Source organism: Monodon monoceros, unplaced genomic scaffold (assembly GCF_005190385.1).
Source record: "Monodon monoceros isolate NGI ecotype Baffin Bay Population unplaced genomic scaffold, NGI_Narwhal_1 Super_Scaffold_11, whole genome shotgun sequence".
NCBI classification, from domain to species: Eukaryota; Metazoa; Chordata; class Mammalia; order Artiodactyla; family Monodontidae; genus Monodon; species Monodon monoceros.
The window spans coordinates 882,246-889,054 of record NW_021703767.1 but is presented as its reverse complement, the minus strand read 5'-3'; the positions used below and the strand labels follow the sequence as shown (position 1 = coordinate 889,054).

General features: G+C 46.7%; 1 protein-coding gene across 4 annotated transcripts in view; it reads left to right on the top strand.

The window, feature by feature from the left end:
* Nucleotides 1-383: 383 nt before the first annotated feature.
* The window catches only part of PCBP3 (poly(rC) binding protein 3), a 213,571-nt gene continuing 207,145 nt past the window's right edge, over nt 384-6,809 (top strand). For all 4 annotated transcript variants that reach the window (XM_029214237.1, XM_029214236.1, XM_029214233.1 and 1 more), the window contains exon 1: nt 384-439. The gene's annotated coding sequence lies outside the window, so the exon portion shown is untranslated. The remainder of the gene's footprint in view (nt 440-6,809) is intronic.

Sequence of the window (6,809 nt, the reverse complement as noted above, 5' to 3'; positions counted from 1 at the left end):
CGCCCCGCATTGGGCTCCTCCCGGCTATGGCCCCGCCCTCTAGGTGACCCGCCCATGGCCCCGCCCCGCCCCCTCCACGCTAATTGGTTTCTTTCTGCAGAGCTTCCTGAGCTCCGATTGACCGAGCGCGTCGCCGTTCCGCCGTTCGATTGGCCCGCTGCGCCCGCTTTCGCGAGAACCAGCTCCTCGGAGGGGCGGGGTCAGCCGCGGCGCGCGGCGCGGGATTGGTCGGCGGAGCAGAGGGGGCGGGCCCGCGCCGCGCGCAGTGCCTCGCCTGGAGCGCGAGGAGCTGCTACCGCCGCCTCAGTCGCCTCAGTCGCCTCAGGCTCGGTCGCCTCAGGCTCCACCGCCGCCGGGATCGCCTGTCCCCACCCCCCAGCCCCGCCCCGGCCGCCCTCCCGCGGGCCGGCCCGCGGGCACGCCCTCTGCCGCGGGACAGGTGAGTGGTCGCGGGCAGGGCCGGAGATCGGGTGTGGGGAATAGGGGTCCCAGCCGGGGGACCGGCCGGGGTCCGGGGTCGGGGGTCGGGGGCCGGGCCGGGGTCGAGCCGGGGTCGGGACCAGGGATCGGGGCCGAGAATCGGGGGTCGGGAGTCGGGGTCAGGGTCCGGGCCGGGGATCGGGAGTCAAGCTGGGGCCCGGGCCGGGGTCGTTGTGGAGCTGGGAATCGGCGGCCCGTGGCCGGGTTCGGGGTCAGTGCCGGGCGTGGGGCGCAGGTTTCGCCCGACTGAGCCCCGCCGAGAGCCCCGAAGACCCCCGCCCGGCCCGGACAAACTTGGACGGCAGCCGGGTCGTCTGCCGGGCGGGGCGGGGCGGGGCGGGAGGCGGGGTCCGGGAGGTCCCCGCGGGACTCTGGGGCGCCCCCTCCTCAAGTTAACGCCCGGGCCGCGCTGCGAGCTCACGAAATGTTCCGAGGACGGAAACTGGACGCGGGGAGGATTTCAGAGGAAAGTGATGAAGTGACTTCGGGCGAAATGAGGACCCTGCCTGGGCTGCCCTGTCTCCCCTCCCCCCCCAAATCTAGAAGTTGTAAACAAGAACCGCGCTTCCAGAAACAGGGGAGTTAACGCTTGCCTGTCAGTAAACGTCCGCCACGGTTCTGCTCTGGACTTTATGGAGCTTACATTTCAAAACGGTTTAAGTTTCGTCGCGTCAGGCTGAGGAAAGATTTGGGGGAAAGCACGTCGTCGGCGCTCGGCTCGGGGCGGGCGGGACGCAGGGGAGGGGAGGGGAGGGGAGGGGCGCGCGGAGGGCGGGGGCGGCGTCCGGGACCACGGCGCCCGCGGCAGCAGGAAGGGGTTCCGTGCGGACGCGCTTTGTGTCCCCTTTGCTCACACTCCCGACATCTGTCTCCTTGACTAGTGTCTGCGTCTCTTGCGACCCAGTGTCAAAGCCAGGAGCAGGTTAGATGGGGCGGGTGCGTGCTCCTCTAGTCAGTTACTGCATTTTCTTCTTTTATTAGGGGGCGAGTCAGAAGGTATTTCTTATTGTTCCCAAAAGTGTTCCGCTCTGGAAGAATTGTTTTCTGAGAGTGTTTATTTTTTTCTTTTTGCCCGGTGGCGTTTCTACTTTTTTTCTCCTTACTACTCTCAAGTATATAACTTGCGTAGCAGACTAGCAAGTTAACAAAAAGCCAGGTCTTACACCTCGTGTCTAGGGTTGATTACCTTCCTCCCGCCTTCCTCTGAGGCAACACGGACTTCTGGGTCTCTTTGGCTCTGCGTGTGAGCTAACAGCACTCCGGGGTGATGAGGATTTATGCTGCGTAATTCACGAAAAAGAATGCTAGGGTAGCGGGGCCTTGATGACAGACCTTTCCGGACTAGACAGGGTAGTAAACAGACCTTCCAGTTCACACTATTCCTCTGGCACAGGCACGCCCATATCCTTCCGAAATTTAACTTGCTGTCAGCAGGTGAACTGTTGCCCCTGTTCTGTTCTTTGAACTTGGCTTTAGAATTGGGAACCAAAGGAAGTGTGCAAAGGTGCTTTCCTATTGAAGAAAACTGATTTCCAGTCCCCTCGTGCACGAGAACAACTCATCATCTTAAAACGTCTCAGAGATGTGCATTTTGGCCCAGAGACTGTTTGCAGAACAGTGATACTCTGGAGGGATTGTTGACAAGATCCAAAGTGATCTCATTGATCCTCCCGTCAGAGGAGCTGGAGTAGTTGTGGGTAGTGTGTTCAGACTTGGAGATCCACCAGAAATGAAGGGGTCTTCGAATACGAGTGCAGTCTGACTGACTTTGGTCACTTTTGAGCACAGACGTTTTTCTCTTGTATGTAGGTGCTGTTATTTACACCGTGAAATTTCATTACAAGTGTGTTAGAATTTATATAACTTCATGCATTTTCTTAGTTAATACTCAGTATTATAAGGTTTTGAAAAAAGGTTTGATGGTAAAAGGAGTTTTTTGGGTTTTTTTTAACTGAGAAGATTGGGTATCCTGTGTAGAGTTCAGGGCTTTGGGATTGGTATTGCCACAGGTGGTGCTGATTAGTGGTGATATTGAACTTCAGAACGTCTCTTTTCCAGATATCTTTATTAATACTCAGAGTTGGAGAAAATACACAGTTTTATGATTACATTTTTAAAGGTATTTATGAGAAAATTTCACCACATGGGCTCATTTTATTAGGTGTTTAGAAAGAAGCTATTTTTTTCCTCTTATGTTCAGGGGAGGCTGAGAGCATGCCGCGTTTATATTTGCAGAAATTCTGTGAGGTCCTTGAAACAATCTAGCCATTCAAGGCTGGACACTGTTTCTGTTTCAACAGTTTCAGTTTCTGGACCTGTAGCCATGTGTCAATGGCAGAGTCATTCCTATTTTCACAGAAATCCCAGGGCTTTATTGTAAAAGTGATCACTGAAGCAGATCTTGGTAGATGAAAGTTGTACAGCCCTTTGGCGAAGAAGGCTGTCCTTTGGGCCATGACAAAGAAAAATACCTGCTCATGTATTGGAGTCACTCCCACATTGAACATTAGGATGAATACTGTAGATTTTTGGGTGGCTCTGGTGTCTCTTAGCTCTCAGCTCTTGCTGCAAGGACTCTTAACAAGTATCCTGGGTCCACTGTCCATGGTGCTGAATATGTGTCGTTTATTTCTGTTTTCCCGTCTCAAATTTCCTTTCCAGTGTGAGAGTAGTTTTTGAAGTTTTAAAATGAATTTCAGAATTCACACTTTTAAAGAAGAGTTGAACAAGGGAATTCTATTGAACCTGAATGGAAGCATGCCTTTTAAAAACTCAAGGCATGTTAATAATATCTCTCTTTTTTTCTAAAGTGCATAATTGTGCTGAGTCAACATTTACTTTTCTTTGCTTAGTCTCCTTCACCCCAGGTGAGAATTTTCTTGCTGGAGTATGGACATCAAATAACAAACCATTGAAATTAAACGAGACCCCGTTTGCTTAACTAACCCTCTAAAAACGTGCTCTTTATTATAGTATGTACATATATTTGTACGTAGAGGCAATTTGTTTTCCCCTAAACAGGGTTGATTGTAACATCCCTCAGCATCACTGGCATGGTGCTCCCCAGCCTTCCTGGAGAGGGACTGGAGCCCGCTGAGAATGTGGTAGGGCTGATGGGCAGTTGCCAGGCCCTCGTGCTGTGTTGGAGCAGCATCTACTCTCTTGCCTATAATTTTGAGTACATCTTTGTAAATCATTTTAGATAAATCCTTTATTTCTCTTGAGGTGATCTTTTACTTCAGAATTGCCCCACAGGTTAGCAATAAAAAACAATGGCTGTCCCTTGTGGTACAGAGATTTTTCCATGTGATAGTAAATTGTGCATCAAACGAAGCAGTGGATTGTTGAGGTGTTTTTGTTATGAACATCTGGAATAGTTCTTTGGCCCTGTTAGCTGTACACTTAACCCAGATTATTCTTTGACATCTGTTTTGTTGAGAGAAACCCAGGGCAGCTTCTTTCTGCCTCCTCTAAGTTTCAGAAATACTCTCTGAGTGCTACTGTTTCCCAGGCCCTGTGCTATGATCTGGGAACCCACAGGGGAATGAGACAGCGTTCATATCATCGAAGGACTCACCACTTTGGACTGAGGAAAGGACATGAAAACAGATGGTTACAGGGGGCCACACTCAGTGCAGCAATTGGGATACACAGAAAGCTGGGTTGGTGTGTTGAGGGGAGGTGACTCATTTAGGCTGGGAATCAAAGAAGGCTTCAGAGAGGAGGTAGCCTTTGGGCTGAGCCCTGGAGTTTGGGTTGTAATTGTTTGGGCATGGATGGGCACACACTGATTAGAAAAAGGCTAGAAGGTTGGTGTCGTTGGGGGACAGGGTGTATGGTGGTGCTGAGGCTGGAGGTGTGGGGGACATTGTGAAAGGGTTGGGACTCTGCTAGAGGTGTGGGGTGGGGGGTAGAGTTGAGGAGAGGTGTGGTAGGCACAATAATGGCTTCCCAAAGCTGTCTACATCCTAATCTCCAGAACCGGTGGACATTTTACATGTCAAAGAGGATTTAAGGTAGCAGTTGGAATGAAGATTGCTAATTAGTTGATTTTAAAACAAAGAGATTATCCTGGATTGCCCAGGCGGGCCCATAGTTATCACAAGGGTCATTAAATGTGGAAGAGGGATGCAGAAGAGTCAGTGTCAGAGTGATGTGAAATGAGGAGGACTCTACTCCTCATTGCTGGCTTAGAAGATGGAAGGGGTCATGAGCCAAGGAATACAGGCAGAGCCTCCAGAAGCTGGAAAAGGCGAGAAAATGGGTTCTCCAGCCAGGCCTCCAGAAAGGAACACAGCTATACTGACACCTTGATTCTAGCCCAGCGGGACCTGTGTCTGACTTCTGACTTCCAGAACTGTAAGATAATTAATTTGTGTTGTGTTCAACCATTAAATTCAATGGAAAGTTTTTTAGAGCAGCTGAGGAAACTGATGTAAGTTGGGACTCTGCTCTAGAAAGTTTTAGCTGGTGAAATTTAAGGAAGAGGTAACATGTTCAGATTGGCTGTAGAAGATAAACTGATGCAGGTGCTATTTATGAGGAAGTTGCCCTAAGTAAGCACGGTTCTGATCCCCAGTTTCATCTCCTGACAAGACTGGCTTCTGACATTGACTCACCTGGCCTGAGTCCCAGTTGAAGCTTTCCTCTAAGCAGCCTGTCAGCCTCCACCCCTGCTAATTGCCATGTCCCACTGGTCCACTCTTCTTCTGTGCTGCGTACTCAGGGGAGAGTGGATCAGGTATACATCTACACATGGGATTGTGGGGTCATAGGGCAGGCCCAGTTGCAACCTCAGAGCTGTTAAAGTATTTTCCAAAGGTTTGTTTCTTCACATCCTTGCTAATCCTTTATACATTCGGATGTTTAATTGTTGTCAGTTGAGTAGATATAAAATATCTCACTGTTTTAATTTATATTTCCTTGATTACTAGTGAGTTTGAGGATTCTTTTTTACCCATTTATTGGCCACTTGGCTTTTCAAGTCTGTAATTTGTATTCTTATATTGTTAGTCTGTTTGTTGCCTGGGTTGTTCCTTTTATAGCTTTTTAGATGTTCTTTATATATTCTGGATTCTATTTGTGTCCTGTTTTTTATCCTTTTAAAATTGCTATTTTGATGAACAGATGTTTAATTTTAATGTAGTCAGATTTATCAATCTTTTTCTTATTGTCTGTGGTTATTAAATCTTATTTAAGAAATCCTTTGTTACCCCATAGTCATAAGATATTCTCCTCTTAAAAATTTAAAAGAAATATTTTCTCTTCATATTCTACTTTGAACTTACTTTTGTGTGAGGCATGAGGTAGAGCTATGATTTTAGATTTTTTCCAAATGCATAACCAATTCTACCAGTACTATTTATTGAGTACCATCCTTTCCCCAGTGATCTGCAGTGCTGCCTTTGAAACATACCAGACCTCACAAATGTGTGGATCTGTTTCTAATTTCTCCAAGTAAATAGTGATGATTTCATTTCCTCCTTCCTAGTCCTTAAATCTTTTATTTTATTTTTTATTTTGTCTTATTCCCTTTGTTTGGACCACTAGACAAAGTTGCATAGAAATTGTGGTAAGGCTATCCTAATATTGTTTTTCACTTTAAAGGCAATGTTTTCAAAGCCTTAAATATGAAGTTTGCTATATATTGGTAGATTCCTTTTACTAGGTTAAGGATGGTCTTATCTACTAATTGCTTGATAAAAGATTTTTTAAAGTCATTAATAGATTTTTAATTTTATCAAATGATTTCTTTACCTATTTAGATAATTTTGCATCTTTTCTTCTTTGAACTCTGAGGTGAAATACTTTAATCTTCTATTTTTGAACCATCATTGATTTCTTGGGATAAACCCTACTTTGTCATGATATACTACATTTAAAAATTATTATTGGATCCAATATGGTAATATTTCACTTTTGATTTTGGCATATATTTTCATAAGAAGTATTGACTAATAATCTTTTCTTGTATCGCTCTTAATCAGCTTTGGTATAACTATGATGCTTCATCATCTCTGTAATAATTTCTGAAAGGGAGGAGTGTTTGTTCCTTGTAAGTTTGGCAGTATTGCGTCTTCACTGTTCTAGATCCGGACCCTTTTAGAACATGGAGACTCCTGCAGTTAATCACTTTAGAAGCTGGTCCATTCTGCTCACATTTCTTTGGCTAGAGGGAGTCGTTCTGGACATGCCTAGTTTCAAGTGGGGCAGGGAGGTAGAGTCTTCCATGTTCTGGAAGTTTAGGACCACTGGATACTGGTAAATATTAGTAATATTTACCACACTATAGAGGCGAATTGATGTCAGTGCTACTGAATTAGCCAAAA